We start from the raw sequence: 23473 nt of genomic DNA, 5'->3' as shown, positions 1-23473 counted from the left end.
GTCAGGTAGTGGTAGAGGTACATTGGTATTGGTAGGTGTGGATGGTGACAGTTGTGATTAGATCTATTGTACCGAATTTTCTTCTGCTACCTCAATGGTTTCCTTGTTCATAACAGGCGCTGAAGATTCAGTTCCAGGAATTTCAGGATCTTGAGGAGGTCTATTCTAAGTATTCCTTCTACAGTCAACTAATATGATCCCCCCTAATGAAATCGTCTGTAGTGTACAGCATAACACTCCAGCAGAATGTAGTGGGGTGTCTCTGGATCTTCTCCGCAGAATCTGCAGGTGCTGTCCTCTTCTGGGCCTAGCTTCCTTAGGTGTTCTCTGAGTCGACAATGCCCCGTTATTGCTTTGAGGTTAATTTTGTTGGTTAATCTGAGTCTTCGATCTTGCTCGATTAAAATTGCCGAGGAGATTTTTGGCCTTCTAGAAGTCTTTAGCAATGCGTTGCTGCCATTTCTTCTGCAGGTTTATTAAGTTCTTCCGGAACGTATGCATTTCCAACGCCGCAGAATGGTTCTGGCCTGATCAGTGGTCAGTGTTGATGTCCCTTCCTAGATCATTGAGTTTTTCTAGACACTCCAAAGTTAGATGAGCCCAGCGCTTTGATGGTTGCTTGGCTATCGGAATAGATCGCAATTTCCTTTTTCCGGTATTTCCTGTCTAAGTTGAACTAAATACACGATTCTGCAGCGTTCTAGTATAGTGGCGTATAGTATATTCTATATACTACCAGAGAACATATCAAAGGTGATAGGACCCCTCCTTGTGGGCATCCTCGATTTGTGCTGATCTGTGAGTTGCTCTCTACAAGATACTTGGAAGTTTAAGTCACGTTAAGGTAGTCAGTAAGAGTTGGAAGAAGGAGCAAAACAGAGTTAGGTTAAGTTAGGCTACAAGCTATACGTGCTTACTCTTCATGCCAGGACCACCCCTCGAGTAATTCAGATATCAACATCAAACATCAACTCGAACAGATATTCTATCCTTTTATGTTTGCGTAACAGCTTGAAATTATTCAGACAAACGAAAACCTTGGACAAATCCAAGAATAGTAAATTAACTTGTAACTGATAAACCATTGGTTCTTTAAATATACTCCAACATAAAATACAAACTGGATAGTGTTGAATTTTTAGGAAAATAATCATTGTAGTTTGTCTAGTAAGTTAGGAGTTAGGACTTCAATGCAGACTCAAATACATTTACTGCAAAGCACACTTAAATGCATTCTGTTCAAATGAGTAGAATGACGTATTTGTAGAGAGAATTGATTTGTTTTCTTCGTTTCGTTAATTAATTTACGTCTTCAAGCCTCTTGCTCAAACACGTTTAAATTTTTCGGGTATCTTATTCTAGATTTATCAGGACAAGATTGTGCAATTGCTAATTATCCATCATCAGCAACAATTAATTTTCTTTGAAATCCCTTTTAGACGTTCACTAGGACTAAAAGGCATAACCAAATTTTTGGCGGTTTTTACGTACCTCAGACTGAAAATACCATTGCAGCCCTTGTCCCCATTATTTCCCTCCAGTCGCAATTTTCTACTTTCGGCCTTCTATACACAAATAACTACTACCAAAATAGCTGTAGTTCTTTGAAGCTTGACAGTGGCTTGCCTTTAAACTATTAAACAACACATCCGGGCACCGAAACTTCTAGTCAAGTCCCGAAAGGGAGTTAAAAGCCCTTACAAGGGATTTCACTTTATCGTTCGAGGAATAAGGATGAGCTTCTGCAAACTCTATTTTAAACTCTTTCGCTTGGAGCTGAAGATATTCGGCCCAGTATTAAAATTCGATTTGGGATGGGCAAACGCAAGCTTTCCATTAGAGTCAGTTTATTTAAGGCGATTAAATTTTTTATTAGAACTAAGAAACCCTAAGGCTAAAATTAGAAGTTATATTATTCAACGCAATTCACTTGCTTTGAACCTACTAGGGAAAGTCTGGCGTCGCATTGAAAATACTCTAAATAAGTAGAGTTATACAACTTTCTATTCCAGTTTTAAAAGCCAAATATTTCTCTTTCAACTGGATTACGGCTTTTAGTAATAATTGCATGTATCAGAGAACGCTCAATAGTATAATTCACAAATCCTCAGAGAACGTCTTTGTGTAGATTCTACCAAGAAAATCCCTCCGCTTCAATTCTCCCCGTAAGGGATATAATATTGGTTTAAAACAACCTGGGCAAAGAAAATCCCAATTGGAAAACCAACTTATACAGAAAGCTCGCAGAACTTTTAGAACAATAATTTACGATCCGGAAACTGCTCGATACAATATAAAACCGTCTTAGATGCGCCCTATTGAACAGGAACAAGCAAAGTTTCCTAGGTGAACTGTTCCTAAAGCAGATCATTGAACAACTTTTGGAATTGAAACGGAAAAATCGTGCCGTTATTTAATTTTCTCAGTTAATTAAAGTTATCTTGAGGCTGGAACACTATAAGTAGTTTGAATGCTGTATTTTTGTAACTTCTTAAATTGTATATTATTACACCACCCCAAAACACAAAGTGCTCCAAGGCATAACGCACACCAATTTGAGCGTCATTATACGGAACTTTATGAACTAAAACGGAGATAATAATTTTCCCTTTATTAGTCTCTAAATCATAATAATAACTTCTTACCCACACACTTTGTAAAGAAACTTTAAGTGCCTAAGGATTTAGACTCGCTACATCTGAATTTACTTTGTCTTAGCAGAAATGCGATAAACGTTTGGTAAGTTTAGTTAAATTAAAAAAATCTGTTTTACTTTAACAGTTTTACTGTTTCTGAAGGTCTGAGTTTCAGTACATTTCATTAGAATTGGGAAAAGTTGAGTAAAGAAAAACGAACGAGCAGATGCATCAATTTTGTCGCTAGCGACAAGTCCTATCTTAAACTATTTTATATTCCAGCTGTGATATCTGGCATAATATTGAAATTCGATTTGAATCCAACAGATGCAAGCAGACTACGAAAGAGCCTTCAGCGACAATTCAATTGATCCTGAATAGATGTGGCTTCTACCTTTTTATAGTTTTAAAACTATTCGAGCACAATGTTCCAAAACCAGAGTAATTATTGTTTTCTGATGTTAAAATGTTAATATACCACTAGAAGTACTATTTATAAATTGACGGTATTTCTCAGAAAATAAACTCTTGTTTCAACTTATGTTAATTTCAAGGGAACGAATATTGGCTGTTATTCCAAGTATCCAGAAATCTGTAACTCATCTACCACTATTTCCCATGGAATTTGGAGCATGTCTTAATACAGTTTTTAATGTTATTTTAATGTCAAAGAAGAGCAGCAATTACCTTATCTAATAATAACTTTTACCTAACCTAACATACTAAAAAGTTGTATTTTTTTGGTAATAATTGTTTGGGATAGCTTTTTCCAACAGGTATGTCCTGTTATGTTTCCTGGGAGAGCTTAAATGCGAGCTTCTGATTTTTGTATCGGAAAATTATAGGAAAATTTTCGGGCCTAGGCCAAAGAACCCTCGAAAAGTCCTTTCTTAGCAACGTGCCAAAACAAAACAACTGGTTCTTTGCTTATCAGCTTGTAGGATTAGTTACAAGCTATTTTAAAGAATTTCTGGAATTGAAAGTTCTATATTAGCACCACTTTTTAGTACACTCAATGTCTTAAACTTTTTTATATATTTGTATAGTTTCCAAACACGTCCGGACACCTTTTTTTTGCCAGAACATGAAAACTACTGTTTTCTGGATCCTGTTCATGTTCATTGTTCAACAAAATCTAACATGATAACATCTCTGAAGATGATCTTCCCTTTAAAAAGCAAAGTTTTTGTTCCCTGGTGTTCTTTCAAATTAAATGACCCTTTTCATAGTTATTTATGACTCATAATTACTTGGATATTAATTGAATTTCCTGCCGTTTTACTCACTTTCATTTTCCCTTTTACCGTAAACTCCTTTTCGAGACAAACAAAATTAAGCACGACTAACAATAATTGGATCGAATCCAGCCCTGCAAACCGTTCCAGGTCGGTCCAAGCAAAACAAAATTCGATTTCCTCTGCCTCGCTCCCGGTTCCTTCGGAATTTATAACGAATTTACGACTGGATATTTTCGGCAGTGCAACCGACTGAAAAAATATATTTTGCAGCAAACCGGGGAAAAGGACGAGCCTCCATTAAAGTGTGGTTAACAGGAAACTTTTCGGGGTTGAAATGGAAATGTTGCCCGCTATAAATGTATTCCCGGGACCGTTCAGCCTTTTGATTTGTGCCCAATCGGAGAACAGAATCTTAAAAGGCCACGTATGCTAGCGAGAGGAACGGTTTGAAATATATTTCTTACTTTTCAAGCAGTTTGGAATTCGATAAATTGTGAGGGTGTTCGATCAGTTTACCCTTTGAACAAAACCGAACCTTTAAGTTGGCATTTTATGGATCGGGTGTACTAAGTTTATTTTGAAATTTGTTTCGTTTTAGGCAGAATCTTTACTACTTTATTTCTTCATCTAAAAGACTTTTCGTTTATAAGCTGTATCTGCTTGTGGTTTTTATTTTTCGACCTCTGCCATGCCTCGTTCCTAGTTTGAGACTATTTTTCACTGACTGAGTTCAAAATATACACGTGCTCTTCTTTATTATTTTTTTTAGCGATAGGAATAATACCAGTAAGAACACATAAAGCATTGTATGGTTCTGTATTTGCTGGCAACACCGAAAGATCCTTTCCGCTGTATCAACAAAGTATAAAAATACTTATCCAAAGAAATTATACACTGCAGAGTATTTCAGAAACTAGAAAGTATTATTTCGGAGACCCAGTTCAAAATTTACTTTGAAAAAATATTTATTAGAGCCCATGTATGCGATTTGGGAGGTATCACAGTAAATCGCAAGATAATTAATAACTCGCGCTATGCAGACGATACTGTCCTTCTTGCTGGAAATATAAGTGATCTACAAGAACTGAACAGGATCGTCACTGCCAGTCCATTTTGGCTTCACACTTACGGAGAACACTTAGAGATCATTGCCGAAATCAAGATCCGAATAGAGAAAGCATGTGCAGCTTTTGTCAAAATGAAGAAGATACTCTGTAGCCGCGACCTGAAGCTAGATCTTAGATTGTGATCTACTATATTTGTGGTACTGTACTAAGGAGTAGAAACTTGGATCCTTAACAGAATGTGCAAATAGAAAATATAGGCATTTGAGATGTGGCCCTATAGGAGAATGCTCAAAATATCGTGGGTGGAGCACACGACCACCGCAGAAGTGCCCACCAGATTAAATAACAAGTTGGAGGTATTAAAGGAGGTGCAGAGAAGTAAGATTATTTATCTGGGTCACATAATGCAGGGTTTAAAATATAAGGCACTCTATTTGATAATCCAGAGAAAGAATGTTGGCAGAAGGTCAATTGGAAGAAACGGAATCTGCGAGAATGGTTCAACATGTCTTCTGCAGATCTATTCAGAGCAGCAGTTTCCAAAGTCAGGATTACCATGATGTTGGCAAATTTAATTTCCGAAAAGGGATAAGCTACATGAAGAAGAAAAATGATAAAAACAGGTGAAAAAACTGAAAAACAAAAGGATATGGTCAAAACCCGGTTTTGTACGTACGAGTTAATTTAAGTGATTTTTTTAACTAAAAATTTGGAGCTGAAAGTTGCGAATAACCAAATTGTGATTGATGTCTTCAAAAATAAAATACAACCATGTAACATATAATTTTTAATAACATATTTCAAATGTAGGTCCCAAATGAACGCAGTATTTTGCCAATTAATTAAAAGATATAATGAAACTGTGAAATGAAAGTTGTTTCAAATTTCCATTTTTAGCCGGTAGCGTTCGTATTTACGTTTTAAACCAATAGGGACTTTTACATATTATTCATATTTAGAACAAGTTTGTAGCGGTTAGACTAAAAACGAAAAGTTTAACTTAACCGCAATTTTTTTTATTCTATTTTACAGGTAACCAAAATGTAGAATATAGAAAAATTGAAAAAACAATTTTCCAAAAGATCGTAAACATGCAAATATAGAAAAACGGTGTTAATATTGAATTAAGAACAAACGTTCTTGCAATTTTTTTATATTTGGTAACAAAAATGAATCAGAATGATAAGTTTAAAGTACTCTTTTGTATGTGTCTAACTTAACTTAATTTTTGTCCGTAACCACAAATAATAAACGAAATTTAGTTCAGGTTATTGTTTTACTGTGTGTGGTTATGTATAAAACTTAAGTTTATGATTACGACTATGACTAAGAAGTTGGGTAAACCCAGCCTTAGCCATAGACGTAATCATAAACTTAATTTTGTTCATAACAACACATAGTAGACATAGTAGTTCAGGTTACTTGTTTACTATGTGTTGTAGACAAAAAGTAAGTTTATGATTACGACTATGACTAAGAAGTTGGGTAAATCCGGCCTTAATGACGTAACGTAGTCAGATACTTTTGTTTTTAAGTACAGATTCTATTAAAAATGTTATCTTGTTACCCATGGAAGGTTCAAGAAGTTAATCAGTTTTTATTTGTTTTCATATGAAACTGATCTTTCTTTAAGATTATCGAATTGCGTGCCAGCATAAGACAAGTAAACGTGTTTTGTTTTGTGTTTGCTTTGTTGCCTACGAAACCATGAATGGAATTATTAAAGAATTAACTAATATTCCTGAAGAAGTAGAAAAAAAGCGTTAATAGGGTTGAAATGACTGGGTCGAATAAATGTAGCAAAAACTAATAACAGCTTTATCCGTTTCAAAAACGAAGCATTCGACTTTAATAAAACGTCGTTCAGGTAAAGGCAAAATGGAAGTTCAAACCAATGTGTGCAAATACGTATTAATTTAAAATAATATTAATTTGAGCCGTCGGGAGACGCTCGTGGAGATGATTTATTGTGCCGCAATAAGTGGGGGATAAATCTGGGTTAATGGGAAATATGATTCTTTACGAGAGGTTTTATATTTCGGCAAATGATGGATAATTTTCCAGTCTGTATTGTATCATTTGTTTGCCTTTCATGAATCGCAGTTCATTTTGGATTGCGGTTATTTATTGGTGTTTACTCTTTACGAATAAATCAATAAACTTGTTCATCATTTTTTTCGAAATTGTGTTTCCAATAAGCTTTTGGATCCATGTCCAAACCAGTAGAAAATCCTTTTCGAGATTATGCAATAGCAAAAAGCGGTTCGTTAGTGGATAAATTGAAACACGAGAGAAAATGTCGAAGGGAAACGTATCTGTCAGACCCGCTAATGGCCCGGGTGGTCTCCAAACCTACTTAAGTTGTCCGTTCTATTACTAAAAGCCTCACTCTATTGATTTTCTAACATTCAGTATTTTCAGATAGTTAAAGTAATTAGTGCCTCGTTAAATTATACTTTACTTTCCGTTACAGTCGTAATGTCATTGGGGATGATGAGAGTGTCAAAACAAAAAAAAATATCATCAATAATACAATCATACTTGCCAAACTTGCAATTTTATGATTGTGTTGCTTTTTCTAAGAAACTAACTTTTAAGACTTTGTTTTACATGAAAAGCGGCTTTAAACAACCTTCCAGATGGACTAAGTCTGATGTGGACTTTTTCGCATTTGAAACTGGTTCCACTCAGTGCAAAATAGTGGTTAACCCACTATCATACATCATGTAGTGGGTCCTCCAGAAGTACGAGATGAATATCTTTCAAGAAGAAAACACCAAAAAATGCAGCGGATGAACTGGCCACTTTTCGTCAACAAACCATGAGCAAGACCGTATTCCTGCTCAAGAAGCAAGACATACAAGATCTAGGATATTCAAATCCTTTTACAGGGAACAAACAGAATCTAAAAAAAGTTCCAACCTTCGAAACGTTATTTAAATTATTCGCATAAACATTACATTTCACGTTTGTGTTCAACTTTTCTCGTTATTCGTTCCATCCTCGACATTGAAACATCGTGTGCTCCACCATGTCCACTGTTTCTGCATAGTTTCTTGGACTGATGTTTAGTTGGTTTGTAAAACAACTTGCGTATTTTCTCTGATTTTTTTAGGATGTAGGCTTATTTTTTTGTAGCTGTAGCCAAAGTACGAACTGGGATAGAAGAAAATAATTTCTAAAACCACTTTCTACTTCCAATAATTTAATCATCATTTACAAAAATTACACCCACAATTTACCTTCTAATCCATGTCATTTGTCAAAAGCCTACACAAGTAATTACTAAACGAACAGCAACCCAAAAAGTCAGTTTCCACTCAATAAACAAGCGACCAGCGGTTGTTTTTTAAATTAAATTACAACCCAAAGCTGATAATTTTACTGCAATTGGAATTAATTTGTATGTCGAGGCCGTTTTGACCGCTCCAGTAAAATTTTATTACAAAGCTCTGCCAGTCACTCAATGCATAATAATTTTTAGTTATTTTCCAGAGAATCCAGATTTAATTAGTATTTTAATTATATGAGCTCGCAACGATTGAATTATGTGAATTTAGCGTTATATGTTTTTTATATCGTAGTTTTGTTTATGTTTGGATTGAGTAAATTAATGCTTGCTTTTCAAAGCGTTTAATATACTGTTGTACAATGGATGTTCTTAAACAAATAAATTTGCATGTGATGTTTTGGAGAAAAATATACTTTAAATGGTCCAAAATATATATCATAGTTTATTCAGATTGACTATGCTAATGTCAAATTTAAAAACGAAAGGAATCAGGTCAAGAATAGGAAAAAGACAACTCCTGAAAGTTTGGGCAGACTAGAGGTTGTTTTTTACATTGACAGCATATCATCAATCACATAGATAAAAATAAATCTTTTATTTATATGTTTTAAGCAGAATTCAACTTTTACCTAAATTTTGCAAGATTGATTGTCGATGAAATACGGTGCATTCTTTTAAAAAAAAGGTACAACTAACACGAGACCATATTTTTATTAAATTTTTGTGCGTATATTACATATTTCAGATAACAATTACCATAGCATGTTAACAAGAATATTGTGTATTGTATTTTTAGATCATCATTTATTGAAAATCACCAGCTAGTATGAACGTGTGAAACTCATGTTGAGTTGGTATATATTTAGAGCAAAACCGAACACAAAAGGCAGATTTATAATTGTTTTGAGATACATTGAATGACTGTTCTATGTTAATTTGTTTATTGTGAAAATGGGAATTTTGATTTTTGTAAATAATAAAACCAACCAACCTTTGACATCTAATGTGAACGGTTTACGCAAAAACACATGATGACATGATGACATATTTTGTACATGCTTTTTTCTTCTTTTTGTGCTTATTTTCTGCTATTTTTTGTATGGTTTTATTTTGTAATTATAATTTATAAGCATATTTTTATTTTATAAGCAAACCATCTATAGAAGTCTAATGATAAACACACCTATACTCTTACTTAGTTACAGCAATAACTGAAAAACTAAAATTACTTGCGTTGCTACAGTCTACCTCATTTAATTTACATATAATAGAAAGTAGCAAAGTAACACGATTTTGTAAATTTAATGAGTAATGAAGATGAAGTTTGTCCCTTGGCACATTCCACATACCATTTTCCAATAAATCTAATATCTATTCCTATAAATAGTCGTTGATATTTGTTGATTTTGAGTCTGATTGACAAGAAATATGGGCTACATCCATCGTCTGTTGTACAGTTTGGTTTCGTGCAATTCAGTTCTTCTAGCATTGCACACTCTACATCTAAATTCCCATATCTTGTAGGTGAAAGAACAAAGTTATTACTCGTTTTATTTCACTAACTCTATTATCAAAATTGATAACTTTGCTTTTACTGTTCAAAAGTAACTATACACAAAGTTCCGCTAACCACCTAGCAACATCTGAAGGATCCAGTTTCAAGAGAAAGCGTTCAACATGATTCTAAAGCAACAATCTGAACCTTGAACTGATTTAGCTTCAACAAACTTTCTCAATCCCCTTATACCAGAATATAACCCAACAAAAGTCCGATATGTATCACGATCGTGGACGTAAATTGGGACAACTATATTCGGCTTTCAGATAAATCTTTGTTATCTAGTTTGCTTGTAGCAATAGAGCTTAGTTGCTGAGGTATTTAACAAGCTTTGCGCTGTTCTTGTTCCGAATGTACCTTGTCATGTCACCAGCGCCACCTTGTAACAGTTCTAAAACAATATATCATTGATTTATTGTGAGCAAATTGCCTCCTTTGTCCGCAGTACAAACACGGAAAACTTCGTTATTTGATAGTAAACAGTTTAAATTTGTCGCGTTGAAAGTTGGTTTAGTTTGATTAATTTACTCACTTTATTAACAAAAGTTTAGTTTTGAAATTGCAAATAACCACTGTTTCATTTATCAAAAGCTGTGCAACAAAACTGCAGTGCGGATAATACTCCAAGTAAGTATGTCGCTGTTTCTTACTTTGTGAAAATCCTTTCAGAATTATCTGTCAACTGGAAAGCACTCCTATATAGATCATATTTAGTCATAAGAACTTTCAGTTTAAGCACTAAAGAATGTGGAAACTGGGAACAATTTGGACGAAAATATGTTGCATTGAAACGGACGATTGTTCCGCGAATTTTATTATTTTCAGTATTCCCGAGTTGACGGTATGATTTTTCAAGTGGCTCCAGCCAGGTTCTTTCTTTTTATAGAAAATTTCTGCACAGTTTAACGTGGAAATCGTGAAATAAATTGGGCAGGTTAATATGTTTACTTATAAAATTCAATGTTTTGTGGACAGTTAATTAACCAATAAACGATAAGGCAAACATTTTGGGTCCGACCTACAGGTACAATAATTTTATCAGTTGATTCTATGCAACCATCTTCATGTATTTTCAGTTCATGTAACCAATAGTCTATCTAATTCCCAATTTGAGAAACAACCCAACTTCTTAAATCCTATTGCAGGTAAAAACTAATGACAACCCAGCTCTAGCTCCTGAAGCTAAGGTTAGTTAAAAATTATGTAATTTTCTGTGGTCGACAACATTGATAATTGCAGATTTTATGAGGCTATTAGTACTCACCATTTATCTACAATATATGTGTTAGTATCCCTGGGGATATATTATAACAATCGTCAGAGTTCAAGTTTTAAATTGGTATGACGTTGTGATGCTTTTTACATATTTAAAAAAGATGCATTATCCAGGAGAATGAATGACTCACTATAGATAATAAAAACCGTCATCGCCTAGACATAGAAGATGTTTTACAATGTGATTCTTGACAAAGTAAACAACCATCAGTATTGATAAAGTGATCTTAGCAAATGTGATGTAGTTTGACAGCTTATTAAGAAAAATGTTCTCTGTTCATTTCTTGAAACTTGAAAACAAACGGAACTTTGATTAGACGTAACACGACTTGTCTTCTCAGTAGGAAATGCAATAGTATTTTGGGGAGAGAATAGTGATGGCTTTTTGGTGGATTGGAAAGGCTAAGACTGGAAGCATTCAGATTTGGTCACATAGAAGGATGATAAAAATAAGTTGGGTAAACATGGTAACAAATGAGGAGATACGGGAAAGATTGAAAAAAAAAAAAGGAAACTACTAGAATAAGGAAGCTGCAATATCTGGACCACATGATGAGAGGAGAGAAATATGTATTGTTGCAGAATGTTGTGCAAGAATGTTGAGAAGATGGCACTTGAAGAAGAAAGACTAAAGGATTATGCAAACTAAAACTACAATTCTACAACTAGAACTCAGAACAATATAATCACACAATGGATATTACTGCAAATTCCTGTTTCATAAAACATAATACAGTAATTTTAGAATTATCTCTTCAATTTTAGAATATGACGCTTATTTCTACATGCTTAAACTCTAATAACTGTAATCCAATTACAGAAAGAATCAAATAATTACTTAGTGATATCCCAATACTTTTAACAAAAAGTGGAACAATTTCCTTGATATCTATTGTGTATCACTATTATCCCGACATAATTCTGGAAATAGGTAAAGAAACTAATTCCGCAGCTGTTGAAAATAAAGAACAAGTATTACAAAACGTGACATAAAATCGTACAATACGTGTCAGAGGAATTGCTATTCAAGAAAATATTTTCAAAAAGAAATGTGTCTGTATTTCTTGTAAAGTTTTTAGTTACTGTTATTGAGTATACGCTTTGCAGAAAACCTGTAAGTATTATAGATATATTTGAAAAATTTCCTCCAGAAACGGTATTTCAAATTGAACTGTTTTAAAATCAACTATCTAACGGAAGTCGCGTTTCTACCTCGATAGCTCCCGTTTGATGCTACTATACATATGTATGGCAACAGTAAAATTGGTCCCATCCTCGAAACTGATCCAATAGAAAGCTAAAAATCGCGGAAACGCCCACTCTAATGCGGCTTATCTCGTATTCACCGCAAACAATAAAAATGCTCGAGAAGTCCTCGAAAGATAGGAAGTTGAAAAAGTCTGTTTGAAATTCGAAACAATCCCTCGACGAAATATGTTTCGTTCAAATAAAAGTTTTATGAATCCCCTCTCAATGCTTTCTTTTGGTTTTTGTTCAGCTCCCACTTTCATTACGCTGTTTGATTTTTTTCGTCGCAAAAAAAATTGGGTTTTAATGAAATTTTTAACTTTCGTCAATTTTTTGCCAAGGCGTGAAACCAACGTCGAGATAAAATTAAAGCAAACCATAAATTAAATGTTATCACCAGCGCTGTCCCTTATCGGATTATATTTTATTGCACCCTAAGGGCCTTGGAGCTTTCCCAGTCCTTTACGGCAGGGAGTGAATGGTTTCTTGGTTAATCAATGATCGTCCACTGTCTGCTATCACTTGGACAAATGGCCCTGAAAGAAAATCAATCTCGTGTCCATTTATAACCGTCCCGTCTTCTGGTTGTCTTATTTTTGCTGGACTCCATAAAGCTTAATTAGTCCTTGTACCAATTTTCCATGACGAAAAAATTACCATTTTTCTTAACAAAAACTGGCTAGATTTTCTTCAATCACACTACTCTCATCAGACTAATATGATTAAAAGTCTTCCAAAAGGGTATTTTAATTAGTTTTTTAGCAATAGGAAAGGAATAAAAAATAGTTCATTTTCAAAGTGTGCTCCACAGATAGGTTCAAAGGAAATTCCGTATTTGGCCTTGCTTTCTTATACTGATGTAAAAATAGAGACCCTTACTTTCGTTAATCAAAAATTGAATCGTTGGAGAACGTAAGCCATCATTATACGGAAAAACTAACTAAACGTCCATTTTGTAACAATACAGTTTTTAGTTGTTTAGTTTTTAGTCACTCAGTGGAGTTGTAGTAAATAGAGGTAGCTGAGTAACCCACAATCTTCACCACAAAAAAAAAATTGTGGAAAAGATTAAGATTGTATTTTTTTGTAGAATAGTCGAACATTGGAGAATAAGTGTGATTCTACAAGATCAACATTTTTTAGTGAGTTGGTTAGAAATCGAAAATAAGAAGAATTTTGCTCAGTGGACAAAGGACCCTAATCAAAAACATTAAACTAGAAAAGATAGAAATATCAAATTGTTTTGTAAGTTTATAGCTAATAGTACATACTAATTTAAAAATGACGTCAAAAGACATTTTCCAATATTCAAACGCCTCTTCCACTGTACCAAATTAATCATGAAATAACGCTTTTACAAGAAAGTGGTAACAAACATTTCTTCTGGTGTGAAATGGTTTTCTGGTGATTCTGGTTATAAAAATCAACATAAATTTATCTATATGTTTACGTCTATCACAAAACAGTAATTAACCATGATGCCGTTTGGTCGTATCAAATTTTAGCAATTTTCAGCCTTCCAACAAACGGTTTATAAAAAAATAAAACTGAACAACAGAAATTAAATATTTATCTCCAGTAAACCGCAATAATATGCCACTAATTCATTTGTGACACTCGTTGCAAAGGCTTTAATCGATTATTCAAATGCAAACGGTCGCACAAAAAACTACAAATAAAGTGGGTGAACGAGATTTCAATGGATTTCCGACAGATTTTAGCGGGGTAATGTTGTTTTTTCAGTTATGATTGCGTATTGAAAATTTAACCTTTTAAAACAATATACCGATAAAGCAGCACGATATAATTGGAACAGGTAAACCGAAATTATTCACTATATTTTAACTGCTTTTGCAAAGTGAATGCAACACGATATTCTACAACAAAATAAATATCTAAAATCTTTATCTAACGTATTATTAAAATCGTTATTAATACAAAAAAATAAGTAGGAAAGAAATACTGTTTAAATTGTTACTACACTTACTAGTCAATATTAATTGTCTTTGTTATTCACAAGATTTAAAAATGTTTAACACGGATGTAATGAATGAAGTGAGTATACGGAGTATAGAAATACGATTTTCTAGTCTCTCTATCTTCTTACATATACATAATCCAGACTGCAAAACCACAAAACTATAAACAATTTTTGAAACCCCACAATGTTTATAGAAAGTAAATTGAAACCATTTTTATAGGTCTATTATTGGAATTTCGTCTTGAGATTGTTAGTTTAGCAGGTCACTTGAGCTTACATTACACTGATAATTGTCATAATCTAGACTCCAAGACCATAAAACTATAAACAATACTTGAAATCCCACAAATTTTATGGAAAGTATATTGAAACCATTTTATAGGCATATGGTTGTAATTTCGACAGGTCATTTGACCTGTCATTGTACTGGCAAATATCAGAATCTTTAGGCGTATTTTAGCGAAAGTATTAACCTGAGTTTTATTTAAGCTGTAATAACAGAGGCCATCTTGTTTTAACAGAATGAGTTAAAATGAGATAGACATTGCAAACACTGACGCCGAAATACGTCTTTTGCTGCAAGACCATGAAACTATAAACATTACTTGACATCCCACAAATTTTATGAAATGTATGTTACTTACACATACAAGATCCAGAAAGGAAGAAAAACTACAAGTTAAGTGTGGTGCCAAGGGAAAATTTATTATTCAGCAACTGCTACCAACTTAACAGCCATCAAATAAACTTTTTTCATATGCAAGCAATTCTTTTTTGTTGGCACAATCGTTTGTAATTTGTCACATCATCCTAAATCGTAGTGCTTTAAATTTCAGCTTATTCTAGAAGCAGTCAGACGGAAATTCCATTTTGACTCACAACTGGCCAATCATTTACAAATTTACAAAAAACGCATTTTTGCTATAGAAACTATGCCAGTTAAAGGAAAAATTTCAATTAACTACTGCGCTATGTTAAACCACCGTATTTTTCATTTTGAACCATGTTTAACTCATTTACCTTTGCTTTTAAATTTTTAATAAACCCGTTGTGTGGTTTATAACATTACATTGACTGAAATGAACGTTTATTACCTTCATAATTGGTTAGCAATTTTCTGTTTTAGTTACATTTTTATAATCTAGTTTAGCTAGTCGTTTTCTACTAACCAAATAGGTTTAGAATATTCTACAACAACAGCTTCAATCAGATGATGAAAAATTATGTTATGGTAGATAGTTATTAATGAAATCTGAAAGTGTTAAATTTAATTGAACATGATATACCAATTCTAAATGTATGTTGCTTGAAAATATTCTTTTTTTGACCTCTGAAATTCTGCAAAGCTTGTTCGAGTGTTATTTCCTCTACTCCCATGATAAGCTAAAACTAACATGGTTCGATTTATTACACAATCTAATATTCAGTTTAAACAATCCTGAAACCAGTGTCCAGTTTAGTTTGACTGCTCCTGCTAGCCATTAAAGTCTCAATCACTTTGCAATTCTCAAAACTTTAATTCTATTTCAAAACCATCCCTTTCCTTGTCTAGGATCTGGGAAAGTCACACTAATCGTTGGCAATTAAACTTAATTACGGTTTAAACATCATTTGCTAGGCAATAAATTTGAGTAGATTCCGCTGTGCCTCACGTAATTAGGAAACTTTCAAGCCGCAGACTCGTTTACATAAGACTTTCAAGATTTCAAAAGTTTTCGCGACTTGATCGCTGGCATGACGCAATGCTGACAGCTGCATTAGGCTGCAATGGTGTTTGGCCATCACGTGCATTGATCCGCACTAACACGAAGACTTATATTGAGGCTCTAACTTTAGCTCGCAAACTGTAAAGTAGTCTCAGCTATTAACTCAAACTCTGTAACCGCCACCTAAACAGATTGCTATAGAATGCAACGCCTGCCGTTACAATAGGATGTTTCCGATAGACTGATTTTACAATGGTTGCAGTCCTTTCTGTTGTGCCATTAGCGAAGAGAACAGTGCTGGAGTAATTTGTATCCGAAGTCGTATTTTGTTTGGGTTAATGTAACCTGAAAATAGGGTACCGAGCTAGGATATGGAAAGTTTTAGCAGGAAAACTTAACAATCATTCAGAGCAATGTGTCGTAAAATTAATTAGGCGCGGGGACAATAGAATACAGAAATTTGATAGATTAGCACTTTTAGAGTTTCTAAATAGAAACACATATAAATTATGATGCAAGAAATATGTCACCCCAAAAATATGTATTGTCGTTTGCCTCTTTGCCAATTATGTCGAATTTTATTTTTTTCATAATATCTAGTCTATTATAATATTTTAAAACTTATCGAATATGAGTGCCGCTGAAAAGCAGTGGAGAAAAGCAAGAACCTCTCTTTTAAGAGTTGTCAATAACCCACAATGAAATCGAGTTCGATCTCGAAATATACGAAAGCTTTCAGCAACAGACAATTGAAAGTTGGTGAGAGGGGTGCTTCATTTTTCCAACTTTCCACACACTCATAATTTTGCTTTTTTGCCTTCGTTTTTATCGGTTGTGTGCATTTCTATCTAAAAATTACTAATCATTCTTGAATGAATGTATGCCTAATAGTCATCAAAATTTTCTTTACGACAAATATTCTGCTACCCAGTGTGCCCTAATGTTGAATGCTTCATTACACTTAGTAGATGTACAATATACGTCTTTTGCCAGAATTGCTCATGTCATTACCAAAAAACTAATCAAAGGGTTCATCATAACAGCCTATTCCTATACCGAACAGATATCTGCTAGTTTTACTATTATAAATCTTGTTGTATTGGTATCTGTGCGAAATGACACCAAAAAGCAGATCATTCAGAAACAGCAGTAATTTATTATCAAGTTTGTAAAGGTGTCTCCTATTTTCTCTTAAATTACAGATACTGCTTCAGGTTCTGCGTTGTCATTGCTAAAATTTTCATCAATACCATCGTTAACAACACCTCTCTAGACAGATGTTTTTCCCGTGTTTGCAATTGCCAAAAAATATCGAATAACAGGAAGGTTTGTTGTACTCTGCACTATTCTGTGTGGGTCAAACTGACCCTGAATCTCTCTTTAAGCAGTAAAAAAAAAGAAATCTCTTAGACCAATCAACCTAATGTTCTTCCTGTTGTAAACCTTGTAAAAGTTGGTCTCTTGGTGTTCTTGTTGCGTGGTTTTCTTTTTAAGACTTTTCGTTCGGCACCAGTTTGGTACCGTACGGAGAAACGGTCCGTGATTACCACACCATGTTAGCCGGAATCAAGCAATCAAAGCTGCAGGTCATCACCACCATGTAGTCATTGTAGGACTCCTCTAAGTAATTCCATGTCTCTTGGCTCTAGATCTTCGTTATCCAATTTCCAGAAATTGTTATATTATTGCTCCAGGGTGCCAGTGGTCTGCCTCTGTACGTTTGTTTTCTTGTGGTCACCATTCCGATATTCTTTTCGTTCACCTAACATTCAGGCCATATGGCTATATGATGTGTCGTCTTTAACTTTAGTTCTTTCGAGATCCACTTTTGATGAAGCCTTATTTACTATATCTTCGAGCATCTGTTTTGCATCTCTGATGTTATCAATGAAGAAAATGATATCACCTGCGATTCTAAGGTGTGGTAGCTTTTCACCATCGATATTGATGATTTTATTCTCCCAAAGCTATGATTTCAATGCGTATTCGAGCAGAGCTGTGAAAAGATTAGGTGAAATGGTGTCCCTCTGCCAAACTCTTCTACCCAAATTTAATTTTGCTTGCTGATTCGTCAAGTTTTGCGGTTGTGGTGGCATTAGTGTATATGTATTCCGTAAGACTTGTATATCTATACTCTCGACTCTCTAATGTCAGCTCGACTCTGTCAAATGCTTTACTATGTCAGTGGTCCCGAAACCTTTCTTAAAGCTGATCTGTTCTCTTGGAAAAACGTCTAACTTACCGTAGTAGACGTTTGGCAATGATTTTGGTAAACAGTTTTTACAAATAGCAAAGAAGGCTTATTGGTTTATAGCTGAAAATTGGTGATATCGTCTTTTTTATGCAGAAGTATCATTATTGCTTTGTTCCACTGCCACGGGATTATTAGCATTTCAATGCATATATTAAATATGGATCAAAGACTTATTTAATCTCTGCAAAGGGCCAAGTGCTAATGTGAAAAAATTAAAATACCGAGGCTTATCACGTTTTTCCTTCTAAAAAATATCGCTCCTGCTGTTTTTGATACTTCACTTTAGGCCGTAAACTGTGAGGATTAAAAAATCACAAAACTGTATTTTTCTTTCTTTTTCTGAATTGAGGCACTAAACTTTCTTTTTTCTAGCCTGTTTAGTTCCCAATAAAATTCTACCGGCCCCTAAAAACGTAATCTGAAATTTCGGCGAATAAATCGGAAGAAGTGTAGGAGCGACGAAACATAAAAGCGACCCTAAAGTGAGTTGTTATAAAGAAAATTGGATTCCGGAGGCCAAAGAGTTATATGATATGCTTCGTGGACGTAACTTTAAGAAAACAAAAGGCCGTCGACACGGATCCGCAAAGAATAAAACGAAAAGGGAAAGGCCGCGCCATTATCCCTTGTTTCTGCGGAACGTATATATTTTCCTCAGGGATCCCGACTGGGAAATGTTTGTCAAACTTGTTAGTCTGATTCGGAGATTTGAAATATTTATGCTCGCAGCCACATCAGCTTGAAAGTTTGTCGGAAAATGCGCTTCATTTGAGCGCAGAAGACAATAAACGGGATTCCCATATTTCCGCAAACTGCACCAAGGTGGCGCTCAAAAACATTACCGAAGTAATTTAACTGTTTAAATTTCGTAATTAAAATGTCTCTTACTAACTGGATTGCCTTCATTGCGATATTCAACTGCAGACAGTTCGAGTCCCGAAGGACTTTTATTGTTTTATCCTATTGTGCAAAGAAAGTGGCTATAAATTTCCTGGGAATTACTTGACAAATGCAGTCCCCCAACGTTTGTTTAACTTACATAAAGGCTGAGAACCGACGAAGTGTCAAAGTTGCTTGAAATAGCCAAATTACTCAAAATAAATAGAATTTTGCTAATACAAAGGGAGGAACGTTCTGCCACCATAAATGTAATATGAGGAAGGGAAAAGCAATTTGTACTACCTTACATAAGCAGAGAAGCTACCCTACTTCTTAATAAAACCTTAATAAAAAGAATGAGAACATCTGTATGGGGAAAAGGATAATCTGAAACAATTTTCCTTCTACAGGTTTTTTCAGGAGACTCGTTTTTATGTGCAGAGAATTTTAAACAGCAATTTACGCACTGAATTGTTGGAAATCAATTCAAATTGGAACCCCTTTTCGTGCATATTCTCAAAGGCAGCATTATATTCTGTATGTATATTGGATGGCAAATTACTTAGCAAGACGGAAATAAAAAAAAAATTGACTCTGAGACTAAAACCCTAAAATATTAATAAAAATATGAGATTTCTTTTGCTTTGTAATGTGTCTTTTCTGTGTATTTATCGCCGTTTCCCACTAGTTAGAACCCAAGAAACCCAAAAAACACGTTTTGTCGTTGGGACCAAACATGTCCCAAATTTTGTGACGTAGTGTTATCTATGTATTTCTGAGTAATACTAGCACTCCTGTTTTACAAGATACGTACCGAGCTGATTTGAGTAATTAACATTTTTTTCACTCGTATTCTAAAAATTTATTCAATCCTACAAAACGGTCAAAAAAGTATTTACTAAGACACTAACGTAAACCGATACGATCAGACATAAGCTGCTTTTCTCTTCAACCTTTAAAGTTCAAAAAATCCGAAAGTGATGGTTTTTTGGTGATTTTTATTTTAATTTCCCTTAAGGAGTTCGCATTTGTTTTTGTTTTGTATTATATGGCCCAGATATTCAAGTTCTTCTTCCTTTTATAGTGTTTATCACTTTCCTTCCTTTGTTCATTCTTTCCAGTACATACTTATTAGACACCCTGTCTACCCACGATATCCGCAGAATCCTCCTGTACAACCACATTTTCAAAACAAATGTTTAGGTTCAAATTGTGGCTTTTAAAAAGTTTTCACATTTTGATAAAGTGTGGTCTTGCTTTTTCTATTCTACATTTAATCTCTTAAGAGTGGTCCCATTCTTCATTAATTATCGTTCCCAATTATGTGAATTTGGAAACACCTTCTGCTGCACTACATCTGATAAACAGTTTCGGATGTCCTGCTTACTAATTTTCATGAAATTGGTTTTAATTGTGTTCATTTTTAAATCATATTGTTCACTAGTACCATTTATCTTGTTCATCAACTCTTGCAAGTCTATTAGACTGTCGGCAAATACCATAGTATCGTCCGAACGCGTAACGAATGTTATTGATACGTTCTCCGTTCAGCAGGACACCAAGAGATTATCTCTTAGTGTTTTATTTATAATTTCTTAAATTGAATTACATTTTTTTACCTACTGAATAGCGTATACAGAAAATTTAAATAAGCACATGCAAGTGGCATAACATATCATCAAGCTAATAGATACCGACGAATATATGCATGGATTCTATGTGATCTTGCAACTGTAACTAATGCTCTCTATTTGATTACATGACAGAGTCATTCAAAATCAAGCCGTTTCTAATGCTCTAAGCGCATCATTTTCCTCCGCCTGGTTAAATCCTTTGAGCAGAGGCACTTTACAAAAATACTTGCCGTCGTATCAGTCGTTTGACAATCTTGTCTCATAAGCCGTCGCCTAAACGGCCCAGTTAGCTTATTAACGATCACAGACAAAAGCGTTTCCAGTCGAAGCAATGCGAAAAAAATCCAATTTCAACGCTTTAAAGCCGGATTAGGAATGCTGAGTAGGCAACTCGATATTCCGATGCCCTTTCTAAATTGGATTCCCCTGGAAAGTAACCTTTTAGAGAAACAATTGGCCGTTTCGGGCACCTGGTCGCCGCAGGCTCGGCTTGCTTGTTAGCACGGATAATTAAATTTTTCAATCGCACCACGAAGTGAGATGCAATAGTACCTGAATCGATTTTGACGCCCTTAAAGGCCAAAAGGTATAGCGTAACCGGAAAATAGATGTTGCCCAAGCCTAAGAGGCACGAAGGAGAAATTTAATTTTGGACTCTAATCAGAATCGGCGGCCTGATGGCCTCCATCGCAGTCTGACACTTAAAATGCCTAATTGCTTAACCAAAAGTTAGTTTTCGAGAGGAACTCTAATTTAGGAAGGGTATTGGATTTTGGGGCTGTGCTGTCGCTAATCCGTTTCGAAGGGTCTGAAGTGGAACACTCATGATGTCTAATAAACGACTCGTTCAGCAGTTTCGGAATAAGGATCAATGTATGCTTAGTCTGAACAATGTGGTTACAACTAAACTATAGGCAAAATAGTATAGTTCATTAGAAGTACAGAAATAAGGGTTTTTCCTAGTGCATATAACAATGTGTAAGTCAATATTGCCAGCTCTATCGTAAAAACGGTATATCTACCGTTATTGTGGTTCATCTACCAAACTCCTGGTTTTTTTTGTATATTATCTACCGTTTTTAATAACATTGCCATTATGTGAGTTGTGAAGCATTTTATATACTGCAAATTGCCAAATCCACATGTTTTATTCTGTAGTGTTGTTTGAAACTGAATGAGGATTCTAAAAATGCTCTTAAAATAGTCATTTTCTTGCTCCATGTGGGATTTACATGTAATTTTGTCCCTGACTGTCCTTTCAAACTAAGTTCCTGGCAGTTCAAACTTTAAACTATGCTGACAGATCAAAATTAAAGGAATTAGACATTTCTCCTTCTACAACATGACAGTGTGGCCATTTTTCTTGTGGTAAAACTGATGAAATTACAAGGTTGCAACTATCACTTTCAAAATGCAATTACCGCTTTAATTCAGGCGAAAATGCTGATTTAACGGATGAGAGAAATATTCTTCTAAATTGGAAAATGGAATGGAAATGAATCATCACGTTTACGATAGCAAATTTCCTGAACGATCTTTTTGAAAGTAATTAATTGGCACAGTAAAATTTACCCCTACTGCAATCATCCTTTAAATATTATTAAAATTTAATTTCTGAAAGTTGTCAGGGTTACACGAAAATCCAGCGTTAAGAAGATGTAACACTCATGGAAATGATTAGTTAAGTAGGTGTAAGATGTGGTTCTTAACTTTAAAATGACTGAAATGTTAATTATATTTCTCGTCTTTCTGGTTGATAATTTTAGCTTGAAAACGCTACCAACGTAGCCTTTAAAAAGCTGCTTACCATTGCTCAATCCGCATAATGCTCTTTAAGAGCTTTACGACTGTAGCTTTCATAACGGGACGTATTAAAAACTTTCCACGGTAAACAAGAAAATAAAAATCTTAACAGATTAAATTGTACGGTTGAATCTCGAAGGGCCTGACGTTAACGAGAAGTGGTCTCCAACGCTCCCTATTGTATCAAGCGAGTTCTTAATTAGGGAAAATTTAAGGGCACCTCACTAAACAGTTTCTCTAAATTCAGCCGGTTCTGCGAGAATTTCTTGAAATCGCCAGAAGTAAATTACGTTTTAAATCTGGCGGAAACGGGGTAAATCTGGCTTAGTTTGTGAGAAAATTGCAGCTGTTCGATGTTATTTTTGTTAGAAATTTGTTATCTCAGATTACTAATTCGTTTTGCTTTTGCATTTGAAACTGAAATGTGACACTACAATATTTGTATCAGTGCATTTAAACTTGGTATATCTGGCCAATCATTTTGATAATACGTATTTGGATACTTTATTACTACGTTACGGCTTATGTTAAGGAAAAAATTTGTCTGCAGTATACTTTAGGTTATTACTACCACATGTAAGATGTACATTATCTGACTTTTTAAGATATTATCCAACTAAAAACGACATAAAAAAAAAATTGCAACTCTACAAATGAACTAGAAACAGAAATCTGTAATGATAAACCTGAATGATGCTTATTAGTGGATGCCATTATCTAACGCATGAAATGTAGGGCTGATTATTTCAGTGATTGAGAGAATGAAAGTGTTCAGTAATACAACAATAACTCTCATTTGCACCAGAAATAGATCGACGGGAATACCGGCATTGCTCTAACTAGGTCATAACTTGAGTTAATTTAACGCTGTGTTTTCTCTCAATATGATTGCAATGCAAATG

At 34.5% G+C, this 23473-nt stretch overlaps 1 protein-coding gene and 1 long non-coding RNA gene across 2 annotated transcripts in view; both read left to right on the top strand.

The window, feature by feature from the left end:
* Nlg3 (Neuroligin 3) overlaps positions 1-23473 on the top strand; it is a 197420-nt gene that overhangs the window by 36468 nt on the left and 137479 nt on the right. The gene's annotated exons all lie outside the window — the stretch shown is intronic.
* On the top strand, positions 18168-19144 carry LOC145728559 (uncharacterized). The gene is made up of 2 exons (XR_014178116.1): positions 18168-18270; positions 18628-19144. It is a non-coding gene; the product is annotated as an uncharacterized LOC145728559 (long non-coding RNA).

The sequence above is a fragment of the Ips typographus genome, linkage group LG4, assembly GCF_016097725.1.
Source record: "Ips typographus isolate SLU linkage group LG4, UJ_Ityp_2.0, whole genome shotgun sequence".
In the NCBI taxonomy this organism is placed as follows: domain Eukaryota; kingdom Metazoa; phylum Arthropoda; class Insecta; order Coleoptera; family Curculionidae; genus Ips; species Ips typographus.
The sequence above is the reverse complement of the archived record's forward strand: the minus strand, read 5'-3'. Positions and strand labels throughout refer to the sequence as shown.